The sequence below is a fragment of the Lonchura striata genome, chromosome 5 (assembly GCF_050655825.1).
Source record: "Lonchura striata isolate lonStrDom1 chromosome 5, ASM5065582v1, whole genome shotgun sequence".
Taxonomy (NCBI): domain Eukaryota; kingdom Metazoa; phylum Chordata; class Aves; order Passeriformes; family Estrildidae; genus Lonchura; species Lonchura striata.
The window spans coordinates 26557759-26584513 of NC_140707.1; the positions used below are offsets into that span (position 1 = coordinate 26557759).

The 26755-nt window shown below is 40.1% G+C and overlaps 1 protein-coding gene across 5 annotated transcripts in view; it reads right to left on the reverse strand.

Moving 5' to 3' along the window:
• The window catches only part of KCNQ1 (potassium voltage-gated channel subfamily Q member 1), a 332319-nt gene that overhangs the window by 25691 nt on the left and 279873 nt on the right, over positions 1-26755 (reverse strand). The window lies entirely within an intron of this gene.

Genomic DNA, 26755 nt, shown 5'->3' on the forward strand with positions numbered 1-26755 from the left:
GCACAGGGTCAGTGAAAGGATCCAGACTCTGAGGAATTATTCCTCTACTCATTTTCATGTTCACAACACAAATTACATTAAGAGCAGAAATTAGTCATTAGCATCTCCCTGTATTTACTGAAAAACTAATAAAACATCACATTTTGAATGCTTGTTACTGCATACTTTTGTTAGCATATCACCTCTCCAACTACCAATGACTAAACAACTGACATAGCTGGATCTTGGCTGTGGCTGCTACAGAACAGCAGGAACGCTGGTGAAGCATCTTCCAAAACTGAGTTATTTATCTGGCCAGGGAGATTTTCCCCCCCCCTTTCTCTCTCTCTCTCTTTCTGTGCGTCCTCATGAACCTGACCCAACACGTTTCCAGAAGAGACTCTGCGGTTGTTGTTGCCAGACAATGCCTGCAATCATTTTTCTCCAGCCGTACATCCAAACTAGGGGGGGAGGGAGGGAGAGGGGGAGGAAGAGAGAAAAGCTCTTTTGTTTGGAAGTGTGAAGAGCTCTGTTGAAACATGTCTTTTCAGGGTAGTTTTAAGTTGCAGAACTGATAAGAAAAAAAATCCAATGTAATGATTTCCCTCTGTTTGCTGTGCCTACCCTCCCAGCACTCCCTCTGCTTCTGGTGCCCATTAGGAATGAGAGAATTCTTGAAGAAAAGACCCTCCCTCTAGGAATACATTCACTACACTTCTTTTTTTCCCCTAGGTTTCATAGATTCATAGAACCATTTGGGTTGGAAGATGACCTCTAGGATCATTGAGTCCAACAGAAATCTGGTCTCTGTAATTCTCCCCCACAGCACCACCAAAGGTACTCCCAAAGGGGCTGCTGTCTCCACATTAAATTGATGGAGTGTCCCAGTGTAGCTGACAATCTCTGCTGATCAGGCTGTTGTGCTCAAAACTGATGGACTGTGCGGCTCCCAGAGGGGAGGGCCAGTGCTTATTTGGAGGCTCTCTTCCATGCAAAGTATGAAACTTATGAGCTAGGGAAATTGCCTCTGGCCAGAACCCAGTCCAGGGAAGGTTTAAGTGAAAAATAAAAAAGTCTCTTAATGGCTTAGCAATAAAACCATGGGATCTGCTAGAGCATCTGACAGTCAGAGAGAGTTAGTTTACTCATGATTTAACTTGGTTCACAAAATTGAAGGAAAGGCATTGTGCATTAGTTTAAAGTGGGTTGCAAAAGTGGTATGTAAGAAGCAATGTAGCATCCACCAGGGAAAAGCTCTTGATTGCAAGGAGAGCGGGAAAACAAGCCAAACTGTTCCTTTCACACTAATTAATTAAACAAATAATATTCCTGCCAAAAAGTTGCCAACTGCCTTCAAACTGCAGAGCAACGTGTTCACACTGGATTAGCCCAGGAACGTAGCAGTTCCTGTCCATTCCTGCTTACAATTTTTTTGATTTTTTTTTTAATAGAATAAAAAAGGTGCCTTTGCTTTGGAAAGAATTTTTTAATGTGTGACTACCGTAATGCAGAATAAAGCAGCCAACTTAATCTTTTTATGAAAGATGAACAAAATGGATTGGTGTTTGTTCAAGTTTGTTCTAGAAACAAGCTGGACTTAATCCTTTCAATAGCAATCCCTGCATCTGTTCCTACAGTACTTTGGACATTTTTTAAACGAAAAAAGATACATACCTAATCTCCAAAGTACCCATACTGCTAATCTGGATCCTGCTATGCTAGGCTATTCTGTTTCATCAGGTTTCTTTCCTCTTTAAGACATACCAGAAGAGAAAAAAAAAAAAAAAAAGACTAAACAATCAGAGGAAAACTACAGTTAGCTTGGGGAAAAAGGGAATTTTCCAGTTTAAATGGATGTGCAACCAATAATAAGCAAAAGCTGTTTATGCAATGAGCTTCATCATTTTACTCTGCCTCTGCCAGGTTGCACTGTCTCACTGTCTAAAATTGAAATTTACTCTGTGTGTGTGTTACTCAGTCTCTCTGGTGAAGTGAAAGAATATCCTCTCTGCTTTGTATCTCAAGGACAGAGGTCTGTACTTCTACATGGTTAAAACCGGGTATGAGGTAATCTTCGGCATTCCTCATGCTAGAGAGGAAAATACACCTAGAAAATATATCTCTCACCATCCTAATCTAATTAATTAGTTACTTCTGTGGATTAATGATTTAAGGAAAAATAGGCAGGCTGAGATAGGGCCTCATAGACAAAATTATCTACCACATAATGAAGGAAATTCACACATTCCTCCTTTACCAAATATGTCCCAATAGTCTGGGGCCATCTGGAAATTCATATACCCCTTTTGAAAAGCTTTTACTTTCACTTTCTTCAAAATTACTAATAATTCATATGTGCATTTTTTTTTTTTCAGTTTCCCAACTCATTAAAAAACCCATCCAAAACCCAGAAAAAAAAATCTAATGCCTCTAAGGTACGGCCACATACAACTTCAGGGGCTTTTTTTGGACATCTGATGCACACAGACCTTTCTCCACAAACAGATAGTGAAAGTAACAAGGACTTTTGGCACTGATCACAGAATCACAGAATGGTTTGGGTTGGAAGGGATGTTAAAGGTCATCCAGTTCCAACTCCTTGCCTTGGGCAGGGACACCTTCCACTACACCAAGTTGCTCAAAGCCCCATCCAGCCTGGCCTTGAACACGTCCAGGGATGGGGCATCCATAATTTCTCTGGGCAACCTGTGCCAATGTCTCACAGTAAACAATTTCTCCCTAATATCTGATCTAAACCCCCTCTCTCTTATTTTGAAGTCATTCCCCCTTGTTTTGTCACTACATGTCCTTATAAATCATCCCTCTTTATCTTGTAGGCTCCCTTCAGGTACTGGAAGGCCATAATCAGGTTTCCCTGGAGCATTCTGTTTTCCAGGCTGAGAAATCCCAGCTCTTTCAGCCTTTCCTCACAGGAGAGGTGCTCCATCCCTTTAATCATCTTGGTGGCTCCACTGCAGCTGCTGCAGGAGGTTGATGTCTTTTCTGGGCTGGGGACCCCAGAACTGGCTGCAGTGCTTCAGGGTGGGGTCTTGGCAGAAAAGAGTAGAGGGGCAGAGGAGCAGAGGGGCAGAATCCCTTCCCTTGCCCTGCTTTGGATGCAGCCCAGGACACAACTGGCTTTTTGGGCTTGAGTGCACATTGCTGGCTCATGTTCAGCTGGAGCCAAAGGAATGCATCAGTTTGTACTGCTGCTGATAGCAGCTTCCTGTTCACAACTTCTGTAAAGAATATGGGAGAGGATTAATGTCTCTATCCCTTTATGCTGATCCAACAAGCAGATCAGACACCAGGCAGCTGACAAACATTTCTTGAGGGCGGGGAAGATTGCTTTTGTTTCCACATGCAGCCCAGGGTCCTGGCTTCTGACCAGACCTCCCTCCTGTGACATCTCCTGGGCCAGAAGATCCCTTGCTTACCTAGATATGAGTCAGAGGCAAGCAGAACTCAACTAGAGATCAATATTTTCTTATTCGTAGGTTTTCTGGGAAAAATTGTTCAACAGCTTTGTATATTGGGCTCTGCAGATGTGTCAGCATGCTGCTGTTTTTACACAACATGCAATGATAAATCACTGATCCCAAACTAGCTTCTGTCCTTTACAGAAGTTTCCTGTTCTGAAAGCCCTCCTGTGCCTGATAGGTTCATCAGCTGATGGAGAGAGATTGTGAATGAACTGTTCTTTATTTATGATGTGCTGTTCACTTCTCTGGAGATGTGTCCTGCTTCATTTTACAGCTGTAGAAATCCATCAGAAAACAGATCCCTATTTAATCATAGCACAGGACAAGAGAGTCAGAAAATACCCCAGGAGTAGAGAAGTGACAGATACAGGGGCTGAGTCCTGAGGCTTATAGACTGTATACCACCCCACACAAAGCTCATGTATTTCACACCAAATATTGCCTCCGACAAACTTACATGTTGTGAACAAGACACTTTGTGAATTTTTGTATTAACTAAATACGAGAGTGGGCAATAATGCTGTAAGTTCCCTGCTCACATAGCTGACGGCTAGACATTATGAAAGGAGTTATTCAAATAAGTAATAGCCTCCAGCCAATCTTTTCCTTAAACCATACAGAAGGCAATAAAGCCCAAACAAGCCCGGGCATGCTCTCCCTTCCACTAAGATCTTCAACTCACCTGACAGTAAATTTATTTTTCCTTTAATCAAAGCACCCCTGACTGGCCATGTCATAGGGTCTAATCCAGCTACCAGTGAAGTAAATGGAAATTAAATTGTAGCCCTGCACTTAAGAGTAGGAAATTAAAATTAATAATTAAAAACCCCATACAGGAAGAAAACTTTGCAGTGAGTACACACATTAAGCAACGTAACAGGCACATACAACAGGATATACAATTTCCAAGGGACAGAGAGACAGGTTCAGAAGTTGTTCTGGTTCCACGTGATAGTTCAAACCAAAGGTACATTTACTTTCATCTTAGTTAAAAGAAACAGAGGAAAACCCCTTCTTAATCACAAGTGAATAACTACAAGATGCTGTCAGTGACAAATATTTTAGATTCCAAATGCTTTCTTAGAAGTTAATTTCACAAGTATGACCATGTGTCAATGTCTGACCTAGCACTCCTTTGAACTTAGTTTCTTATTACTGCAATGACCTCTTATTTTGGCAGGCCAGTTCCCAACAACAGTAAACCTGGAGAAGCTGAAGAAGCCACAGAAAAAGTACAGCATGGAAACAGTGTGAGTGTACACTGGAGGAGTCCTTACACACTTACACCATGTGCATGAGCAACAATAACCATTATAGCCACTTGGATTATATATTCATCATCACAGAGACTAATCTGATCAGGATTTAATGAGTGCTAGATTCCATACAAAAAAGGGAAAGAGAACAAGGGAAAAGAGAGACCCTGCTTCAGGTGTCTTCTAGTCCAAGTAGTATAGAGTGACAACAAATGGAGGACAAGAAGGAAACAAGAGGCAGAATGATGGGTACTTTATCCTGGCATGAGTTTTACACAAGGATCTGAAAAAGTAGAAAACCTTTACGGTATTTATGGAGACCCATTCTGAGCACAAATATGTTTGTATATATATATATTATAGTTTGTGGGATGAAGTAGAAGTGGGCTTCTCTAGGAAGCAGGTGATACAAGCTGGTGTAAGCCATGAGCCAACAAGGTGACAGACAGGAAGGATCATGAAAGATCTTTCATCTAAGGGCCATACACTCAGTGTGATGGCAAAGAGAATGATGAAACCTTAAAGCTGAGGGCTTGGAAACTTGCAAACAGCAGCAGATACCTCAGCAAATTAAGACAGAGTGAAATTCTTGCATTTATCAATCAAAACAATGTTGCAATAATGGAAATTTTGATGGCAACACCCTAAACAAGTCTTAATATTAAGTAAGAACAATAATTAATATGGTTTTACCCAAGTGAACAAAATGCTGTTTTCAAAACATTATTTCCACTGAGTGAACAGTGTAACAGAAATAACCTCTGTCTTCACAATTCAACAAAATAAGAATGTTTCAGAAAAGGTATCAAGCTTTTGAAGAAGTTACTCTGTCTCGCTTGGAAGTGGATAGGCTGAGTATGCTTTTAACATTGTGGAAGAGAAGTCATATGAGTTTCTATGCTGTTACTCAGTTCTGCAGTATTAAGTTCTGTACTATAAAAACACACTCCTTAAAAATTACAGATTCTGGCATCCCATGTCTATAACTCATGTTACAAATGTTTACAATTACAGCTGTATTTTACTTTTCCTTTTTAATTTTTCTCCTTACAGGGAAACTGATTTATTTTAGCACTGACAATATAACATAGAAAGAAGAATAAAATTTTCATAATTAGTTTATCCAGTTTGTGATGGTCATTAGTAAGGGAGATGAAAACATGAAAGAATCACCCATGGATTCTTCATGATAAATTGGATTTTAATAGGAAATGGCACAGGTACTCTTTGGTAACCTGAAAACTCAGTCGTTAAAGATGTGAAGCTCTGAAGAAGATTTCACCATCTTCTTCATGACTTGTGCTTTGTGACATGTTAACTACAGTCTTTAAAATCATCTATACTTGTGCCTCAAGACAACATATTCTGTAAGACTGGATTTAATACATTACACTGTATTGCTCTTTAAAGGCATATTTTAAAAAATATTTGTGTCCACATGCAAGTATTTAATGTTTAAAGAAATATCTATTTTGCTTTAAAAAAATTACAAAATGTGTCCTTTACATAGAAAATGCTAACAGTCAAAACAAATTACCTGAGAAAGCTCCACAGATGAAATAGTCATTAAAAACCCCAAACATGATGTTTTAAAAATATATAACAAATTTCATCCATCCAAACTTTACAAACTAGCAAGTAAGTTCCAAGTTGCAAATAAATTGCACAGTGCATGCTTTTAGGATATGATTTTATTTCCACACTTTTGAGGTCACTGAAAGATTCACCCATCAGATAAAAATGAGGTGGGTTCTACATGGTACATTATGAATTTCTTCTGAATCTGACAGAATTCAGCACCTTTAGGGGAAGTGCTATATGAATTGTCTAGGTTACTGGCAAAGCTGTATAAACAAGAGTGAATGATTTGCCAACACCAAATTGGAGAATAACCTACTACTCAACGACCCAGCACTTGAGAGTGTAAAGCTGTGCCCTCAGTAACCCCAAATTTAACTAAAAATAGGTCGATACTATGACTTATAGCACAAGCTATGCAACTTCTTGCATGGTGGAACTTGTTTTAAAATGGAGATTACCTTGAAGTAACCTCTGTTCCTTTTACAAGATTGTGTTCCCAGCCACATTGGATACTACAATTCACATGGAAAATCAGCACTGGAACAGTAAGTGAAGATTTAAAAATCAGTGTGACTGCTTATAGGGTAAAGCATCACAGTTTGAACAGGCTGTTTTAAGTGCCTTATTTACAATACTTGGCCATTCATACAGACAAATCACATAATTATCTGCTCAAGAAATCAGTGTGAGTTTCTATCCCTTTGTCATCTGAAAGAAATTGATTGTGATGCATCCTTCAAATTCCTACTGTAAAATTAGGACGTAGCACTGTAAAATATCACAGGTCTTTACACCAGAGACTCTAAAGCAAACTTTAGAGTTGAACAACACAAGAGATTTCTTGGATTTGGGCTCTAGAGTCATATATTACTCACGGCTCTTAACATTGTATTTCAACTGATTCCCAAATTCTGAGAGAGTTCAAGCCCAGATTTGGCTTGTCACCAATTCATGCTTAAAGAAAGAGCATTTATTAAAATTATTGAATATCTCTCCTTTGACTTCAGTGAATTTTGAATCAGACCTATAATCCATCAATCTCTGGTCTTTCCCCTAAACACAAAATTACCTGCAGGAATACATTTTTGCATTACAGGCTTCTGTTTAGCAGAGCACTGGCATGGCTCCACAAAGCTCACCTCAGAGATGATACAAGTTCTTACCTTTTCCCACCCTTTTATGTTAGAAGAGAAACACATTACTGAGTTCAAGGCCCTCAAAGTAAGAGCTATGACATGCACAAAACAACAGTATATTTACTTTTGGTATTGCAGACACTTTGAAAGTCAGACTGTAAGAGAGACTGGAAGTGGGAGAGGAGAAGAGGGAAAAAACTTCCAATGGTATGAAGAAATACATGAAGAAATAAAATATTAACAGTGGTCTCTGAAAGTTAGTGTTTAGTCATGGTGGGACAGTCTAAATGTTATGTATTTATAGGAATTAAACAAAACCTGGTTGGTTCTCTTTTGAAGCTTTGGGTTGGGTTTTTTTTTTTTTTTGGAACCTGTAAAAAGCTGGATTTGACAATCAGTCAGTCAATACAAGTGAACTGAATTTGTGAAGGCAAATAGGCTGTGTTAGTATTGTGTCATCTTTTTGCAATAAACCATTACCAGCTCAGTCACATCACATGTCACAAACAAAAAAACAAAGCAAACCCTTGAGTAAAATGGACTTTTTTCAGTCACATTTTGTGCTAAGCTTCTCCTTCTTTCTTGGAATGTCAGTTAAGCCTTAAAAACATTCCAGAGCAGAAGGAGTTGCAATTAATTACTGGGAAATGGGCATCCACATAGTTATTTCTTTTAATGGCAAAAATGTACTAAATGCTTTCCTACACCTCATATGAATATACAACAGTCAATTACACCACAACAGACAGGCACTATAACTTATTTTGGAGGATTTAATTCCTATTTATCTATCTCTCAAGGCTCCTGCTTTGTGGCTGGAGAAACAGTGCTCTGTTATCTTTGCATTACTTGACAATTTACTTTCCATTTCACCTGTTTCTTCCTGGAGTTACAGCTGCAGGCTCACAGAGTTGCCTGAGCCTGGAGAGATAAAAATCAAACTCCAAAACAAACAATTCCCCCATCTTTGCCTCATCCTGAAATATCTCAGTTTGATAATAATGCAAGCAAAGGAAGATAAATCTCTCCCATGAATACATTTTTTCTTTTCTCTCTGTGCAAATACTGGCAGTAGTGACAGATTTTATTAAACTGTGTCTTACAAGATGCAGTGAACAAAGTGACTTGGGCATCATTGCAGCTGAAGGTTTAGAGTCTTTTCACAGAATCATAAAAGTTGGAAAAGGCCCTCACGATCATTGAATCTAAATTTTGACCAAGGCCCTCAATATCATTAAATCTAACTTTTGATTGAGCACCATTGTATCAATCAAACTATGGCACTCACATCCAGTTATTTTTCCAACATTTCCAGGGATGGTGACTCCACCACTTCCCTTGGCAGCATGTTCCAACCCTTGACAACCCTTTCAGTGAAGAAATACAGTTAAATGAGCTTGCTTTCCTCCAGGCAAGAAGGAACAGATGCGAAATCATCTTCCTTCAGCTCCTGAAGAAAAGCCAGATCTGAGCTAGGAAATGAGCTCAGTTCTGCACCAGCATACTCCACCTAAGTCCAGACACTAACCTCCTTTGTGACTGCGACCCCTGAAGTTGAAAAGCTTCATTTCAACCATAGTAGCCATTGCAGTTGTCATAAAATTCAGGGCACTGACTCATTCAAGCAACCGACGGCAGTTCCATGTGGCAACATATGGCTCTTGGTTTTGGAAAGGAATTTTTAACATTATGGCCCTCATGAGGGAAATCAGTCTGGCAGTCGAGAGCACCATTTCCTATCATTATGGGGTTAAGGACAAGCTAAGTGGGTCTCATGATCTATAGAAATCTCATTAAGTGGACATAGACATAAACATAGTAGTAATGAAATACTTTTGGTGGAAATGTGGCAGCTCCAAGCCACCCCGTGTTTCCGCACTGATTGTGATCTTGAAAAGCAACACCTGCTTGTCAAAGAAACCTCTTCCAAGAAAAGTGGAATAAAAACATATAAATAATTTAGTAATTCAGTAGTTTGATTAACACAACAATCACCATCACCACTCATTGCCCCACCTGGTATATCAGACAAAAACTGAAACACCATAGTTTTATGACTAAATGTAGACTTCCCATGATCAATTTGTTTCAGTCCTTTGGATGACATAATTTCCAACAAATAATGGGGAATTACTAAAGAGAAGCCAAGAACAATTTGACTTACAGCAGGATATATTTTAAAATTTCCAGTGTAAAGAAATAATCAAGATCATAACATTTCAGAATATTCCATTCTGACAGAATTAAATTCTGGAGCAGCAGTGTATACTTGCTTGCTGCTTGCATTCCCTGTCCAGCTGGAGGATTCCCTTTCTCCAGGAGAGTCCTGGGAGGTGCAGAAAGGCATAGCTGATTATATCACTGCAAGGAAGTGCTGTGTGGATGAAGCACAACCAAAATCCAATTATTATCTGTGGAGCAAACAGCTCCATAGCTGAGGTTGGAGGAAGCTGCCTGATGGCTGCTCTGTGTGATGCCAGCTCTAGGGCACAAAGCACCTTCATACAGCTGCTTTTGCCCACTTCCAGGCAGATCAGAGGAAGTGCCAGTCCCAAAGGAGAAGTGGGAACTCGTTAGACATCACAAAAGATGCTACATGAATTATTCAAAAGCAACAGAGTAACCACTTATTAGAGGACACACAAAGATAGTAAGAAATTAAGCTGCTTTCAGAAGGAGCTGGGCAGCCAATGGCTTTGCTGCCTGTTTCAGGACATAAAATATTTTTTCTGTTTTCCTTTCTGGTGAGAACAACCTCAAAACTTTGCAAATTTGTGAATCTAAAGCCACAGAGAGAATCTCAACTCCCTTCTCCCTGGGATAGCAGAGTCTACTGGTGAGGAAATGATCAAGAATTAGGGAAGCCAGGCCCCCATCTGTGTTCTGTGCAGTCCCAACAAAGAACCAACCTTCTGGCATCCCAGGTGATGGCACCAGTCATTGTGACATTACCCAGGAGCACAAGCTTGTCTTTATGAAAAGCTTTTGCTGGAGCAGAGGTTTCAACCACAGACTCCTCCAGCACATAAGAACAGTACTGGCTCTTCTAGAAGAGGTGAGAAAAGGAGGTCACTTGCTTTCTGTTTTTCCAGGAATTCCCATCTGGGCCCCTGAATCATCTTCCCAGTAAAGCTTTGTCAAAACTGGCATGGTCTTATTTTCGTCTTTTTTTTCCCCCTCCTTATTTTCAGTTTAACTAATTTGAACCTCTCCAAGGAAGAAAAATCAACATTATATTGCTGGAAAATTTTTGAATGGGTCTTGTTACAAAGCACGGCAGTGCCAAAGCCAGGAGCAGGACCTGGGAATGGTCACAGCTCTAATCACTCAGCTGTGTGCTTTGCTACTACTAATTTGTCATAGGAAAACAGATGGCGATGGTGGTGCACGGGGCCAGATTCTTACACCTCTTTAACATTTACAGCTTGCATTGCCAACAGCATCTTTGGGACTTCAGGAAGCCTGGGACCTTGTTATGTTAGGCACTGTACAAACAGAGAGTAAGATACAGCCTCTGCTCTTGGGAGCTTCCGGAGAGACTAAATAGACAAGACAGATAAAGGAGGGAGAAAAAGCAGAGAAGTGATTTGCCCAAGGTCACACAGGAAGAACTTGCAGAGCTTGGGGTAGGTCTCACATCACAGGTCAGTATATTTCCACTTGTCCAAATCCTGTCTGCAAACAAACAGCTGTGACCATTAAATCACTTGCTGAGCTTCCAAAAGCTTCAGTGCAGCTTCGTAACTGCTCAGGGCACGCTTCCTACAGGGATACCAGGAGGAGCTCACGAGCATGGCACAGATGGGTGTCATTGCTGCTGGACCCACTGAGTACATAACCAATCCCAGGACAGCAGCAAAATGCTCTGCAAAGGGTGTGGTAGGGTTTTTTTTTTTTTTTTTTTTTTTTTTTTTGTTTTGTTTTGTTTTGTTTTGTTTTGTTTTGTTTTGTTTTTTTGTCACATCAGAACAGCTCTGGGTAGAAAGTTACATTAAAATACACTTGACACTGAACACTACAGAAAATGTCTGCTTCCAGCAGATCCCAAATACTGTATAAACTCATCAGGCCAAAGGCTGAGGCAACTTTGCCTTCTTGTGTTTTGCTCTTATACCAGGTTCATTGGAGAGGCCAAATGCATTTTAACCCTTTCTACACATACATTCATAAAAATACTCAGCAGATGCTGAAGCATGTGCATAAAACCTCCACCTTTTAAAGGTTAAAAGAACTGTTTTACAATTAAGGTATTATTTTTATGTGGAATAACTGAGCTGTAATCTGATGTGAAGACACAGATTCCAAACTGCAAGGATGTCCATTGTATTTCACAATACATGTGCTCTACTCAGGCTGACAAAAATTATTTTTTACATAATAATTTTAGTAGAGGTCATTTAACAACTGCTTTTTCAGAACCTCATGAAAAATACATATATTCTAATGAATTCAAGTGTAGTCCAAATGTTTCACTGTAGGCTTGCTCTGTTCCATGCTGCTCCTGCTGCAGGCAGGACTGTCAGCTGGATGGATTTTCTTTCTGATCAATCCATCCTCTCTCACATCTCAGGGTAAATAGGGACCTGAAGAATGACGGCACCGAGGCCTGGACTCATCCTACCTGGAAGTGGAACTGGTTCAGATGCCCAGTGTGGTCAATGACCTGACAAAACAAGATACAGGTAAGCTCACCCTCTCTCTCTTACCCTTCAGAGTGAGTTTCCTGAATTTGAGAAGCAGGGGTTGTCTCTGCCTCAGCACGTGAGGCAGTGCAGGTGAAGAAGATGTCTGCAGGAGAGCTGTTGCTGAGGCAGAGCCACCATCATCCCCATGTCCCTCTGGAGCTGTGCTTGCTCCACACTAGCTCATCTCCAGACCCAAGGAGGGAATGACTTAGGGGCAGGAGTGTGTTAAGTGTACCTCTGTAGCACACATGCACAGTTTGATTTCATTCATAACTCTCCCATGCTCCAAGACTGCTCTCAACAAAAACAAAACCCTAATAAATAGGGATTGTCATATGATTGTTTCAATAGTGCATTCCTGCTCTGAGCTAAAGCACCAAGGCAACTAGCAAGACCTACAGTTCACTAGAACCATTAATTTTTAAAAACCAAACAATATCAAGTAATTTAGCACTCAGATTGACAGTAGGTTTTTGTTAAAAGCAGAAAGCAAACAAAATCCAAATTCTTAATATCCTAAAGAGTGTTTTCATCACTCATTTAATTGACTTTCTCCCTAGAGCTTTTGCAATCCCACTGCAGTAAATTGTGAAGGAAAGAGGATCTTTACTATAATAAAGCCTAACAAGTTAAATTTTCCTAAACTGAGAAAGCAGAAAAACTTAAACAAGATTTGAAACAACTGTATTAATCCAGGATATGACAAGAGAAAAAGCTCCCAGTTACAGGTAGTGGTAGCACATCTTGCTGGGAAGTTTATGTCTCCCTGTCACTATACACTGGACTGCCCATCCTAACTTTCCACTCAGCATGTCAAAAGCAGCAGCAAGAGTTCACAAAAGATCTTTGGCTCTCAGTTAACAGTTTTTTATTTCTTCTATGTTTTGCCAGTTACTGTTGCAATCCTTGCAGTGTATTAGGCTATCACTGGACATTCCTGAATTCTTTTAAAAAGGACTGTTCTTGGCACTTGCCAGAAGGCAGCAAGACCCTTCTCTTCATGTAGGGACACTACCACACATGTAGTGCAACTGCTGCACTTTCAGGCCGGGCATTCACTCCCATGCTCCACCTTGGGTGTACTTTTAAAGCCGCTGGGTACCTCTAGTAATGCAGAAAATGACTGGTTGTGCATGGAACAGCTTTTCGTGGAGCAAAACTTTAAAGATACAGCTTTTAATCTATAAATTGCTATGTAGCCAGGAGAAAATGGGGAGGAACGACCATATTCCATAATTGCCTGCAGCCCAAAAGGCAGCTGGCATCTGAGTCCTAGAAAGAAATGTTGAGCAGATTGTGGGTGCTGGCTATGGGGGAGCATTTTCTTGCTGGCATGGAGGCTGGGTGTTGATTCAGTGCTGGCAAAAGCTTTCCTCTGCACCCACAGAAGTTAAATCCTCTACCACCTCTCAACAAGTACATTATGATGGCAGGAGGTTTTTTTTATCTAGCTGATGACAAGGAAGCCTGTGAGGCTTTTTGAGGATCAGAGTTAAAAAAACCCACAACCTGATAATGCCTTCTGTTTCTCTAAGGTGATCCTCAAGTTTACTTAATCTTGTTTGGGGAGTGGCTGAGATACCAGAGTGAGCTGGCAGGGAGCTATGCAGAGCTCCTCTGAGGGGGAGCAGGGAGAGGATGGGTGGGCAGGATGTCAGATGGGAGGCACCACTCACACACCATGCCTGAATGATTCTACTTCTATCCTGTGCCACCGAAACAAGGAAAGTGCCAGTATGGATTTCATATTTTCAGAATTTATGACACGCATTTTAAATTTAGGGAGGTAACAAAAGAGATGGAGAAGAACCATCTTTTGTAATAAAGCAGGCAAGTCTCTCCAAGAGCAGACCTTGTGCTGCCTTAGAGAATACCTACCAGACTACCTGATATTTACATTAGAACATATAAAAAGTGACTGCAGGGTTGAATTTGGCACATGCACACACATACCATGCCAGGAGCTGTGCTTCTGTGTCCACTGCTGTTGGGACCCAGTGAAACTACTTTCTGCAAAGTGTGGTTAAACTCAATAACCAGAAAGACAGACCTTGCAGGGCAGAGCTGGGACCAAGAGAAAGATCATGTGACAAAATGCTGCCTAAAGGAACTAATTAGCCAACAGAAGATGAGATTAGGTTTAGTTTCTTCTGCCGCAGTTTAATATTTTCACCATACATCTATGGATGATGTAAGGCATTAATTGTGTTTCAGGTGCAAAATTTCAGTATGATTTTCTGACAAAAAAAAAAATCAATAATCAGATTGCTGTAATTAAAAACTGATGCTTACAGGGAAAATTTAATTGTCTGTCAAGTTCAGCACTAAGGGACACAGTCTTTGTGTAAATCTGCTTCGGTTGAGTTTGTGGGCTGAGGGCTGGGTGTCCCTTGTTACAGTTTGAGATTTTGACCCACAAACCATGTGGGACCTGGATTTTCCTTATGTTGCCATATGAATCCAGAGATCAGTTCCAGTCTGAGTGCAAGAGGGCCCAGTTTTGCTCAGCAGCCTCGAGAACAGTCACAAAATTTTCCACACACCTGGGCTGAGCTTTGAGTCTGTAACAAAGCTGAAAGCTGGCCAAGTTTCTCCTGGCTTTGTTACCAGGCTTTTTGCACAGATCTACTATTCTTACTATTCTCTGCATTATTATTTTTTTTTTCTTTCAAAACCAAACCATTAGGGAAAAAAAGGTTTGTGGAGGGGGAGGAGAGAATGTAAAAGAAACAGGAGTGTGTGTCTGCCTGCAACAGGGAGATGCAGCACTATAGCAATCGGTATCACTGCACACACCAGCAGCTACAAACAGGCTGAGAGCTTCAAATGTAGGACAGCTCAGAGGAAGGAAAAAAAAAAAAGAAAATAAAAGGAGAAAAAAAAAAAGATAGAAGACAGCAGGAGCACTGTTTGTGTTGGCTGGTTAGCACTCAATGCCCACCTGCATTTGATTCTGCTCAGTCTCTGGACTCCTCCCCTCACTTTGGAGTCATGGCAATACAGGAAGGCAGGAGGGGAAGGGAGACAGAACACTTTGTACTAGCAGCCAGACCACTGTTTAACTTCTTCAGCCAAAAAACAAATATGAATATGGAAAGATTTTATGGTGAGATACATCAACAGACTGAAGCAGTTCTCAAAATCCTTCTGCAGTTGCTCATTCACGGTTTTCAACCTGCAGACTTTTCTTGTGATTAATCCCAGTGTTTGTTTTGTAGTAGCAATGCTAAGTATTTACCAAGTGATGTGAACTGTCTGTTCTGCCACAGGGAGTTCTGTCTGCTGGAGTATTTTATGGCCTTCATAATTCGCAGTTATATCCAGCCCTTGTTGCTTTTTCAGTTTCATTATGGTTTGAAAATGAAACCCAGAAAATAACCCCTGTGCTTACGAGCAAAGAAGCCTGGGTGTTGAGCAGTAGGAATACAGCAGCCATGAGTGTTTCAAAATGCACAGAGCAAAAAAAAAATTATGTTGCAAACTATATTCCCTATGCATGGCAAAATTTAAATCACTCATTTATTTACATACAAAAATTCCCTTATGTCATACTGCTTTTGCAGATATTCTCTCTCTAAATTCAGAGCATATTTTAGCAGCCCAAATGCCATGCACAGGCCTTAAGCATGCTGAACCTGGCAGGATGTCCACAAATTAGGCTGTGCTGAGCAGACAGAACAACAGACATCCTCCTCCTGTGCCATAAGAGATCTCAGAAATAAAAGTGGCTTTTTTTTTTTTTTTTTTAATAGTTGGAAATGATTCACATAAAGAGACATCATAAAGTAAACTGCTGATAGCACCTGATGATGCTATGGCAAGCACTTCTTGTGAACCTGAAAGTTTCAGAAAGTGACTATAACAGCCAGAGAATAACAAGGTGCCTCTGTATCCACAGGTATCACATCACTGAATTATCCTGATGTCTTCTAAAGCCTTGGGGATCGTAAACCACTATCAACTTTCCATCTCACACAGAAAAAATTACAGCCTTTTAGAAAGCTTAAGCAAAACTGAGTTGGAGATGTAAAAAGCACTATTTTCATTTTGTACAAAAGTCTGCCACTGTAAAACTATGATACCTAAAAGCAATTGCTTAAAAGTGTTGAAAGTGAATATTTAAATAGATATTCTACTACAATGTTTTAGCTTTCCTGTACATTACAATTACGAATTTAATTAAAGTGTTTTCATTATTTTATTCAGAAGTGAGGGAGGGAATGGTATTCTTAAATGGAAACTGCAATATTAAATCCTGAATATTTAGAAATGGGGAAACACAACACTAAGATAGGAGTTAAATGAAAGCAAAAAGTTAGAAACAGAGGAGGAAGCAGTAAGACCAATTCAATGCCTTTCTCCCTCCCATCCCTCCTGATTTACCTGTACAGGGGAGATTGCAAACAGAGAGGTTAGGAACCACAAAACCCACTCCTGATCTCTGAGTCACTCCTGGGTCTCACAGAGGAGTGCTATAGAATATATGTACTGAATTGTTGTCTATAAGGTAACAACACCAGGAAGGTAGATTTCCACCCAAATACTATGTATTTTTTTTTTTCCCATGTCATTTCAGTCCTCTCCAGCAAATTATCTTTCTGTCAGTGTCAACACAGATGTGTGTTTTGGAGCCCATCATACTGATGCTTTTTATTAGTCAGCAGAGAAAAACAGGCAACTACATTATAGTCCACATGGTTTATTTTAGATGTCTGTTTTAGGATGAGATGTATCATGCTCTGGGTATGACTTTTCTCCCACTCCTCCTCCCAAAAACATTGATTCTAGACTGGTAAGATCAGAGATCAACACTTAAGAGTAAAATACCCAAAGAGACGAATCACCTTCACTCTGTCTTGCGCCCATTGCTCTGCTGCAGTGAATGAGATTCTGCCACTGACTTTGTCACTAAACCAGGATCACACTGATCATTGCTCTGTCTCCATTTCAGCCACCATGCCCCATCACAGTCACCAGGCCAAGAGTCAACAACCTTTGGAGGCTGTGCTTTTCCATTTGGGAAGATAACCATGTTGTCCTAACCTGCATGGGAACAAGGATGAGTTGCTGGCAATAATAACCTGCCTTGGCTACAGACCTGGTCCTCAAAGGGAGGCAACAACAGGGGGTCAATGCCAAGGTTAAAACATCACAGGTCTCAAAAACAATAATGCAAACCTTTATATCTCAGCTGAAACTGAAGATTATTACAGTGCTCACCCTTTTTCTTCCCTGTTACAGGAGCACTCACCAACACAACTTCCTAATATCTCTAAGAATCAGGCATTTGGTAGCTCTTTAACTGGAGCAGATTAAATGCAGCAGTGAAAGACACGAATGTGGACTTTCATGGGTCAGCCACTTTTGTGAGAGCTTTCCAAAAAAACATGAAAACAGATTTATTTTTCTCCAATCAAAATATCTGTTCTTATTCTCCCCAAAATACATTATTAAAGGTTTTGTGGATGGGATTGAGTGCAAGAAATTTGTAAAGACTGAAGTCTAAGGAAAAACCTAAGGAGAGTTATAAGGAATAAAAATGGCCTTCTAATGAAAAAGTTTGACACCGTATTCAGGAAAGAAAAGTTATAGGATCGCAGTAATACACCATTTTCAGTCAAAATTTCATTGCCTTTCACTCTGTTAATTATGCTTTAAATTGCCCTAGATGGTGCTAGAAGCAGTCATAGAAGTAGAATAAAGGATGATCATAACACCAGTTTGGTTTTTGTGGAGCCTCCATAGCTGGGTGGCACCAAAATAAAAGCATTTAAAGTGCCAGAAGCCAACTTGTGGTTTGGTTTTGGATTCATTTACAATTTGGTTTGGCTTTCAAACAGATCTAAGTATGACTGGGGTAGGGTATGAGAGCACAGAACCCTCTTATTTCTGTGAGGTGGGCAAGGCTTAAGTTTCACCGTCACTGATTTGTGGTTAGCCTCTTCTTTTGGATATTAAATTTAATAAAGATTACAGACCTGCTGTTTGCTCAAGGCACTGATAGAGTCAAAGATGCTCTGCAGATGTACACATCTAGGCTTGTGCAGATGTGACTGCAGAATCAGGCCCAGAATTTGGATAGCCTTTAAATATAGAACAGAATATAGTGGTATTTACTAAAATACAAGACTGGTATCTCAAGTAATGCTGAAAGTCTTAACAAGGTGGCCAAGGAGAAGTAATTTAAAATACCCTTTTAAGTCTTCCACAACACAGTGGTTTTCAGTGCACAGCTTTCTATCATGAATTTGCAGGTCATGAAATCAGGGAGGAGTACTGACAGCTATACGAGCATGTAAGCTGTATGCATTTATAGGAGGCTTAAATAATGAAAATTAACATTAGAATGGCATAACAGAATTAAGTGCTTTTTACAATGTTTTAAATATGAATAAGATCCTTATAATTTATGAAATCCCTTAAGATGACTGGAGTATGAAAAGTGACATAACAACATGCCTGGTTCTGGGGTTTCTTTATGCTAGAGCCATATGTGTAGGGGCACATACCAACTTTCTAAAAACATAACTAGGTCAGGTTACACAATTCTCAGAAGAAGAGAGGAGGTAGCTATTTTTTACTGTATTTAGATATTCTTTGACTGTCTTTGTGCTGCATCTTCTTCCATCTTGCTACTTAAACTGATAAGGACTTCAAGAGGTCTTTCGAGTCCATGCACAACAAGAAGAGTTTGGCAAGAACCTGAACCTTGATACTTTTTTTTTTTTGTTTCAAAATAAATGTGTGTAGGTATATGTGAGAGTGCATCATTTATATATTTTAACACACACAGACAGACAACTTATTGAATGTTCATGGTCTCAGGTTTCCCAGATACCCTTCTAAATAACTTAAGGACAACCACAGCATTGAAACCAAGTTTCAAAGAAGGATCACAGAATTTATTAAGGGAGAGAGAATGTATACTGTGTTAGGAAAATAAGAGAAGTTGGCTTATTCAGCCTCATAAAGGAGAGGCAAAGAAAAGATATCATGGCCCTGTTTAACTATGACCATAGAGCAAAAGATCAAATTGCAATAAAATGGTCATGAATAAATGTAGTTAAAGTTAGAAAAAGGTTTTTAGCTGTCTGAAGAATGAAATTCTGTAAGCTGCTTACACATGAGGCTCATGGTGACAAGTTGCCTAAATGGCTTTCAGATGGATTTTGAGGGGATTAGGGAAGGAAAGGAATGATTAATTTATAAAGAGAAATTCCCAGAAAGTGGATTCTGAAGCAGATCTGTAGGTATCCAGTGTACTGGTACAAGGCAGTTTGAAAGGAGACTGTATCTCTGTTTGTAGTGCAGTTATACCAAATAAACCTCAAGCTTTCATGCCTTGTGAAGAATTAGTCATCCTGCTGCCCTTGTTTCTGATATTTTCCTCCCTCTGCTGAACAACTGGATACTGCAATAAGACGCAGACACACTCATGCTTCAAGGCATTACATTCCCTTCAGCATCTAGTTGGCACATCCCACTGGCACTCAATGGAACAGCACTGAGCTTTTCCTTCAGGTCATACTGGCAGATACTTCACTGGGTTTCCCTATTTCCTCAGAAGCAATGGTTATTAGTCAGCTTCTTTTTCCACTTGGGAGCTGTATTTCGCACACAATCTCATTTTGCAATACCCTTGATCTCTCCTATTATACTCCTATGGCACATTATAGCATGACTTTTGACCTTCCACTATAAATTTGCATTTTTGAAGGCTAATAAGCAGTGTTTTGTGTGCTGTGATTGCAGGAATGAAAGATCTGTGCACTCCTGAACTGGGAGTTCATCTCATCTGTCTCATCTGTTTCAACTGTGGCAGAAGGTGGTTCTTTCTAACCTGATACTCCTGAATACAATTTACTATAAAAGACCTGCATGCTCATGAGCACAGTGACTGAAAAAAAAGGTGAACAGACAAGTTCTTTTTGGCTTGGACAGCATTTGGTAATTGCGTCTCAGAAAACAGTTGAAAACAGGTTTAGCATGGATTCATCTGAATTAAGTAGAACATTCAGTTCCTTCCTCACTTTGGCCTCTTGGAGGGCAATTTTCATCCCAGACATTTCAGAGCCTCAGTTTTGAAATGCATATAAAGGGAGATAAAACAGACAGCTATCTGGCAGGCAAGAAATACAAGTGGAACTGTGATAGGAAGTAGAAGAGGGAGAGAGAAGTCTGGTTTGGGAAGGGAAGAAATGAGGCTGGAACTGCAGTTCTCAGAGAAGAGCTGAGGCATGGAATAGCCAGAAGGGGTCTGGCATTTTGTGACATAACTAATACAAAAATACCCTTTTTGAATCTTTAAAGAAACAGAGAAGCTGCAACTAGTTATATTCAGAGATATGCTTTGAAACAGATATATTAATTTCAGTGTTAGGAGAAAGCAACAGAGACCTTTCCTACCAAGACATGAACTACTCAAAGTAAAGATCAGAACTCAGAACCTTTTTCTCTCAATCCCATATTTAGTACTCTAGTGGACACTGTTTAATAAGAGTAAATGCTAAAAACACCATTTCTAATTTTTTTTTTTTTTTTAAGAGGCAAGATCCATGAACATCTGTATTCCAGGAAAGTATCACTCTTGAACAATTTCTGCAGAACATATTTATGTTTCTTGGGATGAGAACTTGCTGAAGCTCTGGGTAGGCACTATGAGAATTTTCCTCTCTGTGACAGCACACTGCCATTGCCATCAATAAACCATCCATGGAGCTGCCACAAATACAACAGAGCCTTCTGCCTTCAGAGCACCACCTCACCATCCTTGTCTTTTTTGAGGGGAATTGGGTTGGGTGCAATGGTCGATCCTTTCTCTGTGCTTCCCTTTCTAACTTAAAACCCAGCACAATAACCACCTAACTGTACCATGGAAGGAAATGGGTAAAATTTATTAATGGGGAAAGAAAAATGAAAGAAAAAGCTTGCAGCTTCCTCAGGTATAGGGTGGAAATGGGGTGGATGCTAACTTGGGTAGAGCTGTTTAATGACTGAATAAATGGCAGTAATGAGGCTGTTCCAAGGTTTATCAGATGACTGCATTCATTTGCTCTAAATATTATATTTAGTGATTTGTGCTGATTCGTCAGTTTGTGGGATTAGTTACAGTTCATTGTAAGTTCTAACTGTATTTCCATGTATTGTGTTAAGACCTGATTCAAGAGTAGTTTTATTTGATAAAAACCAGATGTTCTTAAAAGAGACTCTCTCCTTCACAGTACAAAACATTATTCTTAGCAATTGTATGTACCTTACAAAATTAATAAGCACAGCATCTCCCTGCATGACATATGACATTATTATATTTTTCCCTGTTGAGGGACTTTTAAGCCATTGGGGTCATGACCTCTGTGCCTTATGAGAAATGGAAAAGCACATGGTTCCAATTTTATCTTCAACCCTGCCCTGCTGCTGACATGTATGTTTACAATACGGTTCATCTGTTGACCCTTCACTCACATTTAAAATATTAGCTAACATTTTTTGGTCCCAATCTCAACGGTGCATGGCGATTAGCTTTTAAGACCAGTTGTTTTCTTTATTGCCTTTTGACATGCACATCTTATCCGAGAGCCCTTGACTGTTTTTCTAATTTGAAAACAGCACCAGCCACAAAACCAGCTCCGGTTTGTCTGGATGCTCCCGCTCTCCTGTGACGCCGAGCACTTCAGATCTTTAAGCACAAAATATCGTCCCACTTGCAGAGATGGGAAACATCCTGCACTGGTCTGAGATATCCCTGAGGAGCTGCCTGGCTCTAACCCTGCTCTTGGCTGCCTTCAGTCCTGGCTGAGGTGGGTCAGGCTGAGCTCAGCCTGACGCGGCTCCTGGGGGACACGGTCTGTCCCCCAGGTTCCCCTGCACGAGACTCCCTGGAGACAGCAGCTGGATCATGCTACAGGCGAGTCAAGAAAACTCTCCCAGAGAAACCAGCCCTTTTCCCAGTCAGGGCTGGGTGCTGAAAGAACACACTTTCACTTTTCAGCATGGGGAGAAAGAAAGAGTAATCAGCTAAAACTGACTTTTTGAAGGGGGAGGGGGTGCTAAAAACTGAGAAAGCTGCTTATTTTTCACTCTAATTTCCCTTACACCAAAAGAAAGGTGAAGGAAAAAGGGAAGAATTGGGGGAGCAGGTATCTATTTTTTATTTCTTTTTAAGAAAGGGAAAATCTGAACCAGAAAAATAAGAAGTATCTTCCTTCTGTTAAAACAACAGACAATTTAGAAACATACCATTAACACTTGAATTTCTTCAAATTTTTCCCCTTCGTTTTAAATTTCACTTTTAAATTTTAAACAACATAAAATTTGCTCTGATGACATGATTGTAAAAAGAAAAAAGAGCATTTTCATTATACAAAAAAAAAATTATTTTCTTTGTTATTTTCACCATACTGTATTATACGATACTTTACAAAGTGAGCTCATATAGATGGATGCCTTAGCTCAAACTTCATAATAGGGCATCACATTCATCTTTTGCACAGTTCAAAATATTTTCATAATTCTGAAGCTTGTCACTCTCGGTTTGCCTATAACCCACTGTCCTAGTCAATATTTTCAATGTGCTTATTGATGTATTTGGCTTCCCATAAAAATTCTGCAAATAACTCCCAGGCCTGAAATGTACTAAGCTTATTATGCTGCTAAAGAGACCTTCAGAAGTGTTAATGCTTTCTTTCCAGTTTCAGTGGTTGTTATGGGAAGATATTTCAGTGACAACCAGGCAGATTCAGGGACACTGTTTCTTGGAGGAAGGGATATGGATATGACAGGCTCTGAAAACATCTACATCTTTCAGGTTTTAACCATCATACATATCCTCAAAAGCCTTGAGAAGGGCTGAATAATGACAGAGAGAAAAAAGCTTCTGACATCTCTAGGCTAGAGCCACTGTTTTGCACTGTGGAAAGAGCTGGCAGAGAGAGCTAAAGTGAGATGCTGTCCTTCCCCTAATGAGCACAAAAGTACACCTCAACACCACAGAGACACTGCTGTGTACAGCTATAAGCTCATAACTGCAGAGTGATTTCATATTCTCTGTGTTTGGGTAATCCCATGCACTCCCAGGTAATTTGGCTACACACAAATAAAAATATCCACATATATATTTGTTTAATAGCAAACTGATATATTCCCAAGCTGTCTTGTAGGAGTCCAGTCCATAAATAATCTTGTTAAAGTGCTGAAGTCTTTGCTGTTCACAGGGAGTTGATACTAGCTGGAGAACCAGACCCTAAAATTGTCTTCCTTTGTCACTCCTATAATTCCTTTAATCTTCTTCCTTTTTTTTTTATTTTTTATTTTTTTCCTTTTCATTTTTCTTGATGGCTCCAGTTGCCAGAACAGCAGATATTGGCCAACACACTTGGCAACCCCGTGTCTCAGGAGCTGATGCCAATGGCAGTTGGGGGAACAGCACTGGTGTTCAGCATAATTGGCATTTTTCCTCTGGGTAATGAAGACATCATACTGCTTCTGCCCTGCCATCCCTGTAACCTCTGATCTGGGATGTGGAGTCTCTGGGAATGAAACATGGAGCCTCTCACTGCTGCATAAAATCAGTCAAAGCCAGTGCCACCAGGGAAGCTGCTCCTTGCCATGTTGGCAATTCACTAATCGCCTCCATTATCACACCAGTAAGGCAGATAGATGGAGGCAGCACTCCTGAGTCATCTGCAAGCTGTGGCCCATTTCCACATGCAACTATTTCTAAAAGCTTCTAACATAGCCCATCTTTGCTTATTTGCATCTTTGAGCAGGATTTAAAACTATCATTAGCACATTGGATCTGTGCCAGTTAGGCACGATAAAGCTGCATCTTCCCCTTCAGTAGTTGTGTGCAAGTCAGATTTTGAAGGATAAAAATCAACCCATAAATTCACCAGCTCAAAATTAGGCTGCAGTTTATTAATATGTAATTTTAGGAGGCTGAATTTCCTGCCTTCCACTCCACCAACACATAGCAGTGCAAGTAGAATGATTCAAGCTTTCTTAATGTCTGCTTGCCCACAATTCCTGTAACCTTCCAACAATGAAGAGCAGGGAGATTTGTTTCACAACACTATCAGTAATGGTCAAATCATTAAAACATGGCCATAAAATTATTCTTTACATCCCTAAAAAAGGCTCAGCAGCAGTAAGGCATACTGATCAAACAGCAAAGCTTTTCATATTGTACCTTTTCCATGATTTCTGACCTCACAGTGGAAATATTAATATTTTATCAATAAAAAAAAGACAATAACTTTTTCCAATGTGACAATTTCTGCAACATGACAATGAATAACTTAGTACAAGAAAATCTGTTATGTCTCAGCATCAGTTTTCTGCTATTTGCTTTCCACTCCACTCCCCTAACCATAATTTAATGCTCCAACCTCTGCAAGAGCACTGAAATGTATTTGACCAACCAAATCAATTAAACTTGATTATTTCTGATTCCTCTGACACGTTTTGCATCACCACCATTACTTCACCTCTTCTTCTGACCTGTTCCAGCTCACTGCTCTCCCTCTCCATGCCTGATTTTAACTGATCTTCTGTCTAGGAAAGAACCCTCTCTTTTCTTTATTTTGTAAGAACTTAGTGAGAAGAGGGCTGGGCCTTGAGGTACTACCATAACTCAAATATTATGATTACTATTAATAACAACAAGAGCAACAAGATTAGGCATATATGTCACATTAATATTAGAAGTGCTGTGTTGACAGCTTCACTTATGCAGAGGTAAACACTGATGTTTAAAACCATAAAAAGCAAGGGAATGTCAAAGTGTACACTGACTTAAAAGAAGCTTTAACTGTTATGGCATTGTGGAAGACATAACAAGAAATGCTTCACATACTACATACATACAGATTTATGCACACGTGTACTTCATCCATTTTTGTGTGAATGATTTTCACACAAATCCCTTGCTGAAGTTCAAAAAAACCCATTGAGTCTTCTGTTTACTCAGATAAAACAGTTACAAAACAGTAACTCAACTGTGGGTGACTTCAGCAGAGAAAGGAACTCTACAAAGCAAAAAAGCACTTTCAAATTCTAACTGTAGCAGATGTTGTTTTGGTCATTCCTAGCTGGCTGTGAAGTTAGAGCCTCAGAACTGTGGTTTCATATGTGGTTCAAGCATTGGCTGCATTTATGCTGGGAGAAAAAAAAAGGATTGTTGCATGCAGGATCTGGCATGCATTGTTTAAAAAAAACAAAACAAAACAAAACCCCAAACCATGTCTGTCTTCAATTATTTTCCATTACAGCATTGTCTGCATATAATTGCTCCATGTTTTCCATTAAAGAGTGCCAAATGAATGAGCATGTTAGAGTATAGGATGTACAAATTCCAGTGGTGATGCTGCCCCGTATCAGTAAATAAGATGAAACACAATCCCCCTTGACCTGTGTGATATTTTCATACAATTAACCTGTGGTTTTCACATGTCCAGCATTATTTACCATATCTTCCATCAACAGCTGAGTCTGGGGACTCAGAGAAAATCCAGGCAATGCAAACTTATACAGTGCCTTCAAAGAGGCCTTAACTGAGACTAAATGGTCAAACGCCTTGTAAATGGGCTGTTGTCAGAATATGCAAACAGGATTTTGGGGTTTGTCTTTTTGGTCTTGTTTCTAAAATTTAAGAGAGCTACACATCACTGAGTATTTTTCTGTGTATGTAAGAAAAACACTTTCACAGGTTTCCACAAAGATGAGGTGCCGCATGGCAACTTGGTTGCTCCCCAGAATCATCCTTTTTATCATTAGTCTTCCTGCAAAACGTTTTGTCTGCTTCCATACCCTGGTTATGGGGATCAGCCTGGGGACAAGAGGAGTCTCCAGGGGTTGGCACCTGGGGATCCAGAGCAGCCTCCCATCTTGGCCATCCCTTCCCAGAAGCAGAAGGCATGTGGGAGCAGCACACACCAGGAAGCAGATCGTGCCAAACAAGACGCAGGGTCATTTCTAAGATATAAGAATTCAGGAGGCACATTGTGATTTGCCAGCTGTTAATGTCCTGCACAGAGTGGTCCTGGGCTCAGCTCAGCTACAGTGAAGGTTTGTCTTTTTGCATTGATACTTATTAACAGCTTCAATCAGAAAAAATAGTACAGGGCCAGGAATAATTCCATTGTATAGCAGGAGTTAATATACCTGGTGTATTGCACACACATGGCTACTTCTGCCAAGGGCTCTTAGTGAGCAGATTGGTCAGGTTTGGCAGTTCATAAATAAGCTGTAATTACCACTGGAAACAGCGTAGTTACACCTTAACTACAACACAGCATTACCATTCCCTTATTAGTCTGACCAAGCTATTGAGATGGATACATCTAAACAGAGTAAAGCCACAACCTTCACATTGCTGAGGCTGTGCTACTGCCTCCTCTCCCTTTTCCTCAGCAGTGCACTGCCCCCACCCCAGCAGTGCTAGCTGTAAACTCGAGACTGCACACTCTTGGGTATAGCCAGCTGTGCTGCTAGAGGGGAAATCTGAGCATATGCACACTCCAAAATGAAACTCAAATAACAGCAGAGAAAACAAAACAAAGCTGCTTGTGTAAGAGAAGACAGAGTCACACTCTTTCACATTAATGAGGGAATGATGCCCAAGTGGAGTCTGACACTCCATC